General features: G+C 22.7%; 1 protein-coding gene and 1 long non-coding RNA gene across 2 annotated transcripts in view; both read right to left on the reverse strand.

Annotated features, from left to right (window-relative positions):
* Positions 1-7,155, reverse strand: part of LOC123267500 — a 54,391-nt gene extending 47,236 nt beyond the window's left edge. Inside the window, exon 1 of the mRNA XM_044732167.1 lies at positions 6,409-7,155. The gene's annotated coding sequence lies outside the window, so the exon portion shown is untranslated. The remainder of the gene's footprint in view (positions 1-6,408) is intronic.
* A 1,010-nt stretch (positions 7,156-8,165) lies between these two features.
* On the reverse strand, positions 8,166-16,334 carry LOC123267515. Its single transcript, XR_006510061.1, has 5 exons — positions 16,211-16,334; positions 15,094-15,217; positions 13,274-13,614; positions 10,252-10,520; positions 8,166-8,339 (listed from the first exon to the last, which is right to left on the reverse strand). It is a non-coding gene; the product is annotated as an uncharacterized LOC123267515 (long non-coding RNA).
* Between the last annotated feature and the right edge of the window lie 237 nt (positions 16,335-16,571).

Consider the following 16,571-nt stretch of genomic DNA (forward strand, 5'->3'; position numbering starts at 1 on the left):
CATTCACAGTTTCTTACTCTTCCTTACGCTTCTTTCCCCTTTACTTTTATTTGCCTGCTCGTCACTATCGAACCCACCCACTGCCTCAATAAAAATTTTTTCTTAATAATATTAATGCGGTGGGTGACGAATTTCCGTTTAATCAGACGACGGATCTTTAATGTTTGGTCATGAGTCAATTGTTGCTGATATTTAATACCTCGCTTTGATAAGATATAAATTAATTCTTATTATTATCATCTTAAATATTTCGTCTCTGCTAATTTTTGGCAATTTTTTCTAAGAAAAAATTAGACTTCAAATATTGACCAGTAATTTTTTAAAAAATAATTTAATTGAATTTTTTAATGATATCTTAAAAAGAAATATTTTACATATTTAATTTATAGAACTAAATATAATTATTAATTAAATCCAGTTTTATAGAAAATTTTATAAAAAATTCAATTTTAAATAAATTCTTCAAATTTATTTTTTAAAAATTTTTCACTGATTCTAAAGGATTATAAATTTTTTGCTGATATTCAAAATTATAATTATAAGGTAAAGGCTCTAAATATTGACCAGTTTAGATAAAATGAACATAAATAAGTTATTTGTAAATTTATTGGAAGAGTTTATCAGCTGTAACGAGCGTTTTCCTTTTTTTATAGTTTTAACTTACAAACTATAATACTTTTGTTTATAAAATACATAATAATAAACATTGAGTTGTAATAATTAACGTTACAGCCGATTGCTCCGAATATTGAACGTTACTTACTAAATATTGACCTTGTATGTTCCAAATACTGACCAGTAGTATTATGCTTACTAGACTTGTAAATAATTTTTATTTAAAATCTACAATAGTTTGGACATTAGCTAATCTATTCACTGACATGTTAATAATTGAAGTATTGTTGTTAGTTGTTCTATATTCTGATGCAATATTATCTTCAGTACTCATAATTAAATCAATCTTTCAAGTCATACTAATATTAGGTACATTGGATAATTTACAACACCAATTGTTCACCAGAGTATTATTTCAATTATTAACATGCTTTTTCTAACAAAAATAATTGATAATTAATCTTGGATATTAAATTGTTTTACAAATACTTATTTATTGATAAGTATTTAATTTTAAATAAATTGATCTTAAATGTAGCAAACACGGCGAGGTTTTTAATTTTCCCAAATTTCTGACATTTGCACCCTAAGTTTTTATTTCTGGATATATTTATATAGATGCTTAAATTATTATTTAAAGTATAATTAAAAATTGATAATTACTGAATATAAAATCGAATTATGGTCAATATTAGGTTCCTTTACCCTACAATAGATAGAAAAAAAAAGGAAAAAATTACGTAATAAATAGTAATATATAGCAAGATTTGTTTATATTGAATAAGCTTTATTAACTGTTAATAAATGATTTTTTAACATCATAGGATTTAATAAATATTTGTTAACAGTTAACAAATATTTATTAACAGTTAATAAGTAATTTATTAAGTACAATTTATTAACTGTTGATAAATATTTATTAATGGTTAATGAATATTTGTTAACTGTTAACAAATATTTATTTAAAATAAAAAGTAAAAATAGTAATTTTCTTTTGACACTTTTTATAACTCTATAGCTGGAAAACATGATAATAATTAAATTCACTAAATAACGTTTTTAATGTTTAAAAATATAAAAGATAATTATGAGCTGTGATAGAATTTGGTATTTTACAATAAACGTTATTATAATGTAATATAATTAATGCAAATAATTTATAAAGATGATTTTTATTTATAAGCAATCTTCAAATCATATGACATTGCAAGCGAAACAAATTCACTCAACAAAATATTTATTAACTGTTAATAAATATTTGTTAACTATTAATAAATATTTATTAACTAATAATAAATGCACTTTCCTCTCAAATTAATATTTATTGAATGTTAAAAAATATTTATTTAAATTTGATAAATTAAATAACTGTCGTCGAATAAATAAAATTATTAATAGTTAATAAGTCCTTCTATCAGTGCAGGATCATTAGACCTAGAAATATTAGAATTGAAGAAAATCTGGGCCCATAACCTGCACTGATAGAAGAATTTGTTAATATTTAATAAGCTCTATTAACTTAATAAATGATTTTTTGTCATACAGTCAACGCTCTCTGTATTTGACTCGCCCGTTCAGGACCATTCTCTGTATTTGACTCGTCCTTGTCCATAAGAGCTTTGTAAAATCGTCAAATACAGAGGAAGAATTTGGTCAAATACAGAGAGCGGTCAAAAACAGAGAGGTCCAATACAGAGAGCGTTGACTGTAGAATTAAAAAAATATTTATTAACATTTAATAAATTATTTATTAAATACGATTTAAATGTTAATAAATATTTGTTAACAGTTAACAAATATTTAGTAACAGTTAATAAGTAATTTATTAACTGTTAATAAATATTTATTAATGGTTAATGAATATTTGTTAACTGTTAACACATATTTATTTAAAATAAAAAGTAAAAATAGTAATTTTCTTCTGACACTTTTTATAACTCTATAGCTGGAAAACATGATAATAATTCAATTCACTAAATAAATTAACCTTTTTAATATTTAAAAATATAAAAGATAATTATGAGCTGTGATAGAATTTGGTATTTTACAATAAACATTATTATAATGTAATATAATTAATGCAAATAATTTATAAAGATAATTTTTATTTATCAGCAATCTTGATATCATATATTGCAAGCGAAACAAATTCACTCAACAAAATATTTATTAACTGTTAATAAATATTTGTTAACTATTAATAAATATTTATTAACTAATAATAAATGCACTTTCCTCTCAAATTAATATTTATTGAATGTTAAAAAATATTTATTTAAATTTGATAAATTAAATAACTGTCGTCGAATAAATAAAATTATTAATAGTTAATAAGTGCTTCTATCAGTGCAGGATCATTAGACCTAATATTAAAATTGAAGAAAATCTGGGCCCATAACCTGCACTGATAGAAGAATTTGTTAATATTTAATAAGCTCTATTAACTTAATATATGATTTTTTGTCATAGAATTAAAAAAATATTTATTAACATTTAATAAATTATTTATTAAATACGATTTAAATGTTAATAAATATTTGTTAACAGTTAAAAAATATTTATGAACAGTTAATAAGTAATTTATTAAGTACAATTTATTAACTGTTAATAAATATTTATTAATGGTTAATGAATATTTGTTAACTGTTAACACATATTTATTTAAAATAAAAAGTAAAAATAGTAATTTTCTTTTGACACTTTTTATAACTCTATAGCTGGAAAACATGATAATAATTCAATTCACTAAATAAATTAACCTTTTTAATATTTAAAAATATAAAAGATAATTATGAGCTGTGATAGAATTTGGTATTTTACAATAAACATTATTATAATGTAATATAATTAATGCAAATAATTTATAAAGATAATTTTTATCAGCAATCTTGATATCATATATTGCAAGCGAAACAAATTCACTCAACAAAATATTTATTAACTGTTAATAAATATTTGTTAACTATTAATAAATGCACTTTCCTTTCAAATATTTATTGAATGTTAAAAAATATTTAATAAATTAAATAATTGTCTTCAAATCAAATTATTAATGTCTTATAAATCCTTCTATCAATGTAACTAATTTTTCGATTTTTTATATGAAGCACTACATTAAATAATATAATTTTTCTCTTTTTCTTTAACCCTTCATCTAAATATCTATAAGAAATAGAAAATGAAGTACCCGAAATTTAATGAAGCAAAATATTAACCGTGTAGTCGCTTTCAAAAAAGGAAATTCTTAACTTCGCTCGTTATTAATAAATTCCCAGCCGAAAATAACAGTTATTAAACATGACCGTCAGCAAACTGTTTGTTTTAACTGATCAAATCGCTTCCTATCGGTGGGATCTTATTTGCGAAAGCAAAAAAAGTAAATTAACAACGAATAAAGTTAAAAGTCAAAAAATAATAATAAAAAGTAACATTATTTAATCGTTATAGTGTGGTAACCTCGTGTTAATGGGGCGTGACCCATTGAAAACGGTGAGACCGCGATTTACGATCTCATCCCTCTTACTTTATAATATATTATATATTTACATTTATTTCTATATCTATATCTTCAGTATAATAAATTAAATTACAATTGTATTGTAATAATATGTACCGAGATAAAGATTGCCTCTGAACGAACGGCAAATCGATTTATTATTTACAATAATAAATACCGTGTACTTATGATCGGAAAAAAAAACAACTACAACGTTTGCCGACATTACGTACAAGTCTTTACATTGATTACTTTAATATCATGGTAAGATCATTTTTAAGTTATCGATCTAATAATTTTCTCTCAACTTTTTCCTTTCATTCTTCAGCTTCTGATCACATTTTTTTTTTTTTATTTCTCAACTCTTTTAAATCTTTTATTTTAATTAATACCAACAAAATATTACGTCGGTCTTTACCTTGATTACTTTAATAATATATTATGATCATAATTTTCCGGTTATCGATCTAATAATTTTGTTATTTTTCTGTTCCTCCTTTCCATTCATTTAGGTGCACCTGGGTGCTTATCTTTGTTTGAACATGTGCCATTGTGTAACTCTCGTATGATTTATCATAATAATTACTAAAAAATTTTTAATTTAAATGACCTCAAAAATGAAGAATTTTAGATAACAATATTTTAGAGCTCTATTTTTAACTTCTATATTTTATAATAAAATATTTTTGCTAAAGTATTTTAACAGGCTTTAAATACATTTGTTTTTAATATTTCAATAAATTTCCGGTTGAGTTGACCTACTCAACTTGGTATAATTTTAACGATCAAAATAACTTTTATTTATTGACTTTTAGAGCCTAAATTTAATTATCTTTAATTTACTAGTGGCCAGATGTCAAGTCTATCAATTTTAATATACTTTTTCATCTATAATATAAGTGACTATTTTTTTTTTTTTTTCAAAATTAATTAAATAAAATGTATTTTAAACTTGTAAAAATTCGGAAAAAAATTTTTTTAATATAATGGACATTTTTGTGACAAAAAATTCAATTTATTTAAAATTTTATTTTAACAAAAAAATTATTGTAACAAAATTTTTTATTTTAGATGAAAAATAAAATTTTTATATTAATTTCTTGTCACAAAAATCTTTATTTTGCTCAAAATTAATCAAATAAAACAATTTTTTTTTTTTTTAAGTAAAGGCTTGTAAAAATTGGAAAAAAATATTTTCTTTTAAATAAAATGAGCATTATTGTGACAAAAAATTAATTTATTGAAAATTTTAAACAATTTTATTTTTTAGCTAAAGAAATAAAAATTTTTTTTACAATATAAAATTTTTTTTTTCTAAATTTAGAACATTTTTTTAAACAAAAAATTTAGTGTAAAATTTTTTATTTTAGCTAATAAAATTATTAAGAAGTTTCAAATTAATTTTCTTGTCACGAAAATATTTATTTTTCTTAAAATAAATCTAATAAAACATATTTTAAATTTGTAAAAATTCAGAAAAAAAATTTTTGTAATTAAAATGGACATTTTTGTGACAAAAAATTGATTTATTAAAAATTTCATTTTTTTAGCTGAAGAAATAATAATTTTTTTTACAATAAAAAATCTTTTTTTCTAAATTTAGAAAATTTTATTTTAACAATTTATTGTAAAATTTTTTATTTTAGCTAAAAAACAAAATTTTTAAATTAATTTCTTGTCACAAAAATATTTATTTTTCCCCAAATAAATCAAATAAATTTTTTTTTTAAGTAAAGACTTGTAAAAATTGGGAAAAAACTTTTTTTTGAAATAAAATAAATATTTTTATGACAAAAAATTAATTTATTAAAAATTTTATTTATTAGCTGAAGAAATAAAATTGTTTAAAATTTTTAATTAATTTCTTGTCACAAAAATATTAATTTTTCTCCAAAAAAATCAACTAGAAATTTTTTTTTTAAATACAGACTTGTAAAAATTTGGCAACATTTAGAATAAATTAAAAAAAAAATCCTAAAAACGATTCATGGGAATTTAACACAGTTGGAATAAACCCAGTGTTGTTTATAATAAACAACTAAGCCACGATTGGTCAGTAAAGTAAAAAAAAGTTAGCAAAATGAGCCAATAACTGCAATGAACATTCACTGAGCACAAAGTTATACATTTTCCCACAGTGTTGCTCCGACAATCATAGACCAGCCTTCATATCTGCCCGCAACCAATAACTAACTTACAACCGATATCAGAATTTATGGGAGGCGTAAAATTATCAGAGCGTCAACTAGATCCTAAACAATTTAAAATTAAAATAAAAAATGAAAATTTTGACTCACCAATTAATATGCGGCCGATCTTTATCAACAATTACAGCGCTATTTGTATTTATCTGCGTGCTCATGTTGGTACAAATATTTGCGGTTCTGATTGAGTGTTGTTATATGATAATTCTGCATCGCTAACAACCAAGACGCATAATTTGAGCGCATAACTACTGCCAGTATCTTCTATGCTATATTTTATTCATCCTTATATATTTTCTCATATCTTCTCGCCCTTATACTATTATAACCCGCCGGCAAACTTTTTTTTTTCACTTTATTTTCTTCACTTTTTAAACAAGTCAAAAAAAAGTTAAATTTTTTTTACACTAAAATATTTTTTTAAATCACAACACGTAATCACTTTCACTTAACTTTTTTTTAATTAATTAAAAATGAAAGTTAAAAAAAATTACGGGGAGTTCACTGGGGGTTGGGATGTCTGAGATTAAATAGTTGAATTAAAAATAAAATTATAAAATAAACTAGGATTGAAACGAGAACGATGATGGAAACGGTAATTGGTAATGATGGTTATGGTAATGGTGATAATAATTATTCTGATAGACACGGGTAGAGTTGGTGATACCACGATGGTGGTAAGAGACGTAGTGAACGACGCATGGCCACGCAAGACATCATGAGGCGGTTGTGAGCTGTCTTTAAACTCACCGAGTTGAGTTGCGCTTGGTTGCGCGCAAAGTAAAACTACTTTAGTCTCCGATTTTTCATCTTCATTTAATTTTATATCACTTTATCTCCATTAACATATTTCTTCTTTTTTAAAATAAAATTTTCTTCTTTTTGAAAAAAAAAATTTTCTTCTTTTTAAAAAAAAATTTTCTTCTTTTTAAAAAAATTTTCTATTTTTTATTCTTTCTTCTTTTTTTTTTTTTTTTTTTTAATTTAACTTAACTTTATATCAGTTTATCTTCATTAACATATTTATTTTTTTTTCAAAAAAAATTTTCTTGTTTTTAAAAAAAAATTTTCTTCTTTTTAAAAAAATTTTTTATTTTTTATTCTTTCTTTTTTTTTTTTTTTTTAATTTAACTTAACTTTATATCACTTTATCTTCATTAACATATTTATTTTTTTTTTTTTTAAATATTCTAATTTAAAAAAAAAATTTTTTTTCTTTTTAAAAAAAAATTTTTCTTTTTAAAAAAATTTTTTCTTTTTTTTTTTTCTTTAAATTTCACTTAACTTTATATCACTTTATCTTCATTAATATATTTTTTCTTTTGAAAAAAAATTTTTCTTCTTTTTTAAAAAAAATTTTCTCTAAAAAAATTTTTTCTTCTTTTTTTTTTATTTTAATTTTAACTTAACTTTATATCACTTTATCTTTATTAACATATTTCTTCTTTTAAAAAAAAAATTTTTTCTTCTTTTTAAAACAGAATTTAAATAAAAAAAATAAATGTTAAAAAAATTAATTAACTTACCGAAAAAAAGAAGAAATATTAAATTTTCTATAAACATTTTTTGAGAAAACAAAACTGAAATAAACACCTTCTAAAATGAGATTAAATTTGAAATTAAATATTTAAATGATTTAAAAAAAATGTATTTATGATTATTAATTACTTAAATAGTTGTTTGATTAGAATTGATGAGAAAAAATGTTAAACTGATGATAAATCAAGATTACAAAAATAGGATAAAATAAAAATAAAAAGCAAGATGTTAAGCAATAAAAATAGGGATTTAAATAAAAATGGTAAAGTTTAAATTAATAACTAATAAAATTAAGGAGAAAGAAAGAAAGGAGAGAAACTGGTTAAAATCCACCTTGTAGACTATTCCGTAAAAGAGTAAAAGACTTTACCGTGTTTGAATCTTCTTCACAAGGTACTAACTCTCAATAATCCCCACTCTGGACCACTCAAATGTGTATTCTGTTCAGGGTTTCGCTTATATTAGCTTTTCAATATTTGCTTGCACTGATAAAAGGATTTGTTTATATTTAATATTGATTAACTGTTAATAAATGATTTTTTAACATCATTGGGTTTAATAAATATTTATTAATAGTTAATTATTTATTAAATACGATTTATTAAATGTTAATAAATATTTATTATTGGTTAATGAATATTTGCTAACTGTTAACAAATATTTATTTAAAATAAAAAGCAAAAATAGCAATTTATTTTTGATACTTTTTATGACCCTATAGCTGGAAAACGTGATAATGATTCAATTCATTAAATAGATTAACCTTTTTGATATTTAAAAATATAAAAGATAATTATGAGCTGTAATAAAATTTAGTATTTTACAATAAAGGTTATTACAATGTAATATAAATAAAGCCAACTAGCAACTTTGCAGTCACAATGTGACTGCCGAGACTTATGAAATATAAATAAATAAAATTTTGCTTTATTAAATAATGAATTTTTTTAAATTGCACTGTACTTTCTTAACTATTGACGATTTTAAAGATATAAGCTCATCCCGATGTTACATTTATCAAGAGCTTTCATTTGAGTACCTACATGCATTTTTGATATATTTTTCATATATACATATATATAATATATATTTCAAAGATATAAGCTCATCTTGATGTTACACTCATCAAAAGCTTTCATTTGAGTACCCACATGGATTTTTGATATATTTTTCATATATTTATATATGTAATATATATAAATATATGAAATATATGAAAAATTGATGTGGGTACTCAAATAAAAGGTCTCAATGAGTATAACATCGGGATGAGCTTATATCTTTAAAAATGTCAATAGTTCTCAAGATACAAGGTCATTTCTTAATTATTGACATTTTTAAAAATATAGACTCATTTTAATGTTATACTCATCGAGACCTTTCATTTAAGTACTCACATGGCATTTTTTATATATTTTATATATATAGTATTTGTGGAATATATAAATATATCAAATATATGAAAATTGATGTGGGTACTTAAATGAAAGGCTTCGATGAGTGTAACATCGGGATGAGCTTATATCTTTAAAAATATAATTAGTTCACAAGATACAAGGTCATTTCTTCATTATGTAGCTAGAGATAAAGAATTTTCAAATGCAGTCTAAATTTTGCCGAATCTAATTTATATGTACGTAAACTTCAAGTATCGTGTCGTCTTATGTACCGTGACTAAAACCCTAGTTTACTGCTTGTTACATTAAAGGTTACTAGCGACCTTGCTTTATTAAATAGTGACTTTTGTTAAATTGCACTGTACTTTCTTAAATATTGAAATTTTTAAAGATATAAGCTCATCCTGCTGTTACACTTGTCAAGAGCTTTCATTTGAGTACCTACATGCATTTTTGATATATTTTTCATATATACATATATATAATATATATTTCAAAAATATAAGCTCATCTTGATGTTACACTCATCAAGAGCTTTCATTTGAGTATCTACATGCATTTTTGATATATTTTTCATATATTTATATATATAATATATATAAATATATAAAAAATTGATGTGGGTACTCAAATAAAAGGTCTCGATGAGTGTAACATCGGGATGAGCTTATATCTTTAAAAATGTTGATAGTTCTTAAGATACAAGGTCATTTCTCAATTATGTATCTAGAGATAGAGCATTTTTTAATGCAGCCAAAATACTTATCTTCATAAATCGAACTGTTAATAAATATTTGTTAATTATTAATAAATATTCGTTAACTATTAACAAATTTACTTTCCTTCCAAATAAATATTTATTAAAATTTAATAAATTAAATAATTGTCTTCATATAAATAAAATTATTAATATTTAATAAACCCTTCTATTAGTTTAATGCACTAACGGAAAAATCTCTTCAATATTAATAAATTTTTTTTAAATTAAAATAAATATTACCTAATTTTTGGAGTTTCTTCCTTAAATGATGATAGAATAAAGTTTGCAGTATAGTAAACCGCCACGCGAACTGTCGAGATTCTTCAGTACTTTTTACTCGTTTTTCTTCTTCATTTGTATGAGAAAAAACGAGCATTAAAGCTCTCGTCGAAGAGTTACACATGAGGTGAGAGCGATAATAAATCCGGTATTTTGTTAAAGCCGGAACCTCGCGTGATCCATATTATACGCAGAGTGTTAATTTTACTTGAATATTTTTTTTTCTATATCTGTGAATAAATTATTTAATTAGTTACAATAAAAAACATTATAGATTATGCAATTTTATTTTTTTAATAACTATTAAGGAAAATTTTAAGATCTTTTAACTTTTAAAAAAATGGATTTTAAATAAATAAATCAATTTTCAATTTAATTTTATTAATAAAAATATAATAAATTTATTAGATTTAATTATTAATAATTATTAAAATGGTTATTAAGTCCAGACAAAATACTCAGACATAAAAGGGTTTGGTGGAATGAATTTGAACACGCGACGTCCGGCGCCAGTGAATAATTTATTAATTATCACCGATACACTTAACTGTCTCAAGGAGTTAACTTTTCAACTATATATTTATTATTTAAATAATAATATTAATATCTACCGATTATTTTTTTTTTTTTTCAATAAGATTATAAAAAAAAAAAGTAAATAAATTAGTAAATGAATTTGCAAGTAACTCGATCCGTGTATGCAAATTAAATTCATCGGTGGTCCTGACCATGACGTCTTGTTCTTAATTTTATTTTATTTTTAATTTATTTTATAACGATAACACGCTTCAATTAAAGTTATTGAGACATCACGCTAAATATTCTCTTACATCATTTTCATCTGAGTAACTTTGTTGGAAATATTTTTTTTTAAGGGCTACTACTTTTATAATCTTGCAATTAAACTATTTTTATTAGCAATAAATATTTTAAATTTAATAATTAAATCTATATAAATTTTCTTTTAATTGTAATGAAAATTCCCTTTAATTTTCCTTTAAAATAAAAAAAATCAATAAATTTATGTTCAAGTATTTTATATAAAAAAAAGAAATAGTTATTTTTAGTATTAAAAATAAATATTCAAATTCTTTGATCTCTGAGTAAAATCATGCCGAGTTTATACCGTATAAATATAAATATATATGTATTACATATTAAAGAGATAGATGATAAACTAAGCACGTAAATGTTGCCGAAATTAAACAGGTTGGCATCAACTGACTACTAATAGGCATTTGATCTCGTCCATCTTTTTTTTTTATCGAATATTTTTTGTCAGCATGCATTAAATTATACTTAATTTAATGACTTAGAAACTGTGAGCAAATAGAGAGTGATAGATACTATTTATGTCCGAGGAATAAGCTCGTCGACGGAATTGTCACACTGATAGAAGGATTTATTAACTACTAATAATTTAATTTATTTGAAGACAATTATATAATTTATTAAATATTTTTTAACCAATAAATATTTATTTGGGAGCAAAGGACATTAATTAATAGTTAATAAATATTTATGAATAGTTGACAAATATTTATTAACAGTTAATAAATATTTGTTTCGCTTGCAATATATGATATCAAGATTGCTGATAAATAAAAATCATCTTTATAAATTATTTGCATTAATTACATTACATTATAATAACGTTTATTGTAAAATACCAAATTCTATCACAGTGAATAATTATCTTTTATATATTTAAATATTAAAAACGTTAATTTATTTAGTGAATTTAATTATTATCATGTATTCCAGCTATAGAGTTATAAAAAGTGTCAGAAGAAAATTGCTATTTTTGCTTTTTATTTTAAATAAATATTTGTTAACAGTTAACAAATATTCATTAACCATTAATAAATATTTATTAACAGTTAATAAATTGTACTTAATAAATTACTTATTAACTGTTAATAAATATTTGTTAACTGTTAACAAATATTTATTAACATTTAATAAATCGTATTTAATGAATAATTTATTAACTGTTAATAAATATTTATTAAACCCTATGATGTTAAAAAATCATTTATTAAAAGTTAATAAAGCTTATTCAATATAAACAAATCTTGCTATATATTACTATTTATTACGTAATTTTTTCCTTTTTTTTTTCTATTTATTGTAGAGTAAAAGAACCAAATATTGACCATAATTTGATTTTATATTCAGTAATTATCAATTTTTAATTATACTTTAAATAAAAATTTAAGCATCTTTATAAATATATCCAGTAAAGAAAGTTTGGGAAAAAATAAAAACCTCGCCGTGTTTGCTACATTTATGATCAATTTATAAAAAATTAAATACTTCAAAATCAATAAATAAGTATTTGTAAAACAATTTAATATCTAAGATTAATTATCAATTATTTTCGTTAGAAAAAGCATGTTAATAATTGAAATAATACTCTGGTGAACAATTGGTGTTGTAAATTATCCAATGTACCTAATATTAGTATGGCTTGAAAGATTGATTTAAATATGAGTACTGAAGATAATATTGCATCAGAATATAGAACAACTAACAATAATACTTCAATTATTAACATGTCAGTGAATAGATTAGCTAATGTCCAAACTATTATAGATTTTAAATAAAAATTATTTACAAGTCTAGTAAGCATAATACTACTAGTCAGTATTTGGAACATACAAGGTCAATATTTAGTAAGTAATGTTCAATATTTGGAGCAATCGGCTGTAACGTTAATTATTACAATTAAATGTTCATTATTATGTATTTTATAAACAAAAGTATTATAGTTTGTAAGTTAAAACTATAAAAAAAGGAAAACACTCGTTTCAGCTGATAAACTCTTTCAATAAATTTACAAATAACTTATTTATGTCCATTTCAACTGTTAGTAAAGCTTATTAAAAATGAACAAATCCTTCTATCAGTGTAAATTTTTCTTTAAAAAAAAAACAAATAAATATCAAAACGTGAATGGATAAATGTTTAAAAATTTACTCACGTTTGTTATTATTGTAAATAACGATATACATCGGTGATATAATCTCAAAGCGCATAAATGAGGTGTGAATTTCTCAGGGATATGATACCCTCGTTTACTTGTTGAAAAAAAAAAAAAAATTTTTTTCTTTTAAGTTACTTTGCATAGCGAGGTGGATGTGCATCGAATTTGCTCTTGTATTCCATTAAACGTCGTTCGGGAGGTGTTATTAGGTGGGCGGTCGACAATCTTTTATAATTTTTTTATTCATTTTCTCAGTTCGCCTCTTCCTTTGCTTCACATTTTATTTATTCATACCTTTTTATTTATTTTCGCTGCATCTTGTTTCGCGTTCAAGTAACCTACTCGTTGTATAAATTATCATTTGATATGAATTGATTTCCAATACGGAATACGAGATAAAAAAAATAAACAAATTCGATTTAATTAAATAAATAAAATCAATATTCAAATTACTTTATTCTTTTCGGTTCTTTTATCTGCGTTTATATTTTACTTATTAGGAAGATTTAATTCCTATAAATAAAAGAAATTTATTTTTTTTAAATAATTTCATGGAATGAAAATTTTATTTTCTATAAAATTAAATTTACATAATTAAGAAATGACCTTGTATCTTGTGAACTATTGACATTTTTAAAGATATAAGCTCATCCCGATGTTATACTCATCGAGACCTTTCATTTGAGTACCCACACCAATTTTTCATATATTTTATATATTTATATATTTTATATATATATTTATAAATGAAAAATATATCAAAAGTGCATGTGGGTACTCAAATGAAAGCTCTTGATGAGTGTAACATCGGGATGAGCTTATATCTTTAAAAATGTCAATATTTAAGAGAGTACAGTGCAATTTAACAAGAGTCATTATTTAGTAAAGACCTTGTATCTTGTGAACTATTGATATTTTTAAAGATATAAGCTCACCTCGACATTACACTCATCGAGACCTTTCATTTGAGTACCCACACCAATTTTTCATATATTTTATATATTTATATATTTTATATATATTTATATATGAAAAATATATCAAAAGTGCATGTGGGTACTCAAATGAAAGCTCTTGATGAGTGTAACATCGGGATGAGCTTATATCTTTAAAAATGTCAATATTTAAGAGAGTACAGTGCAGTTTAACGAGAGTCATTATTTAGTAAAGACCTTGTATCTTGTGAACTATTGACATTTTTAAAGATATAAGCTCACCTCGACATTACACTCATCGATATCTTTCATTTGAGTACCCACACCAATTTTTCATATATTTCTCATATATATGGTATTTGTAAAATATATAAATATATAAAATATATGAAAAAATGCATGTGGGTACTCAAATGAAAGCTCTTGATGAGGGTACCATCGAGATGAGCTTATATCTTCAAAATATATATTATATATATGTATATATGAAAAATATATCAAAAACGCATGTGGGTACTCAAATGAAAGCTTTTGATGAGTGTAACATCGAGATGAGCTTATATCTTCAAAAACGTCAATATTTAAGAAATTGCAGTGCAATTTAACAAAATTGATTATTTAATAAAGCAAAATTTTATTTATTTATTCTTTACACGTCACGGAAGTCACAAAGTGACTGCAAGGTTGCTAGTATTTTTTAAATAAATAAATTTTAAATTAATTAAAATATTTAAAAAATTTTTTCTTCTCAATATTTCATAAAATAAAAATTCTATTTCATATAAATTAAATTTTTAATCAATTAAAATATTTATAATACTTTTATCGATTGACATTTAATACTATATTTTATCTAGACGTAATAATAAATATTTATCGCACCTAAGTATGAAATCCAAACGCTGGCGCCAGGACTTTACTTTTTTTTTGTCGCAGAACTTCTTAGTAATCGTTGGAGTAAAAAATGAGATTATATTACATGCTTAAAAAAAAAGTGACAATGGTCCTAAAAAAAAAATTTGTTAGTTTAAGTAGTTTAAAAAAAAAAAAAATGTAATAATGTAAAGTTTGAGGTCTCAATCCAGCTGACAGATAAAAACGGTTGTACATTTTAATTGTAAATAAATAAATAAAAATATATAATAAAAGTGAGAAGAGACAGAAAGTGAAAGATTAAAAAAGAGGGAATATGTGTCCGGTGGTTGTGATTCACGTCTCATGGTACATGGAACTCTTGACTGTCTTGTACTAAAAAAATTCTCAAGACAGAATGTCATGTTGCAGAATAAGAATGAATACAACCGGAGATTGAATAAGCCATAAGACATCACCGCAAATTATTCAAAGAAATTTTAATATTAATAAAAAAAAAAAATAAAAATACGGTTTTAATAAAATTGACTTCTTTCTTGGCTCATAAATCTGCGACAATAAATTTGGCATGACTAATCGTATGATTTATTACCCGGTTACCTCTTAATCCATTAACAGTGATAAGATTATTTATTTTTTCATCAAGATTTTTGTTTCGACTTATTATTATTATTATAGTTTTATTTTAAAATATTTTTTATAAATGAAATTTTCAATTATAATTCAGCGATAGAATGATATAAATAAATATTGAATGTAAAAATAATATACGGACATGACAACTGTGACAGTATCTAATATAATCAGTGTCAAAACATAAATCTGAAATTAGTAATGCTTGTTCTAAGTTAAAAAATCTTTTTAACACCGTTTTACTTCTGTTATATTATAAAGTCGTCGCTTAGATATACATTATTTTCTTTCACACATATTCACTGATGTTATATATGTATGTATGTTTAACTAAGTAATTTAGTGAGATAGAAAGGTGTAATACGTGGATTCGAATTTTCTTAGCTAGGTAATGCATTGTAAATGTGCACTGAGATTTATGATCTACAAAATATTCCAATGAATGTAGTGTAAATTTATACATTTATATATTTATACTCGCCAGTGTGATTACCAAGGGTAAATGTTGTATTGGCGCCGGATCATTATTTACAAACTGCATTCCACCACGTGCGACATGAACAACCATTTTAATGTCATTTTAGCATTTGTCATTTCCTTTTATACAAATAAATGTTTTTTTTTTTTTAATTTTGATAATTTATTATTTGAAATAGAAAATTGAATCATCAAACTTATTATTACTATTATTATCCAATAATTAATAAATTCAAATTTTAGATAATAATACTAAATAGGAGCTTTGAAACTATAAATAAAAAAAATTTTGCATTATTAAATAGTGACTTTAGTTAAATTGCACTGTAATTTCTTAAATATTGACGTTTTTAGAAATATAAGCTCATCCTGATGTT

Source organism: Cotesia glomerata, linkage group LG6 (assembly GCF_020080835.1).
Source record: "Cotesia glomerata isolate CgM1 linkage group LG6, MPM_Cglom_v2.3, whole genome shotgun sequence".
Taxonomy (NCBI): Eukaryota; Metazoa; Arthropoda; class Insecta; order Hymenoptera; family Braconidae; genus Cotesia; species Cotesia glomerata.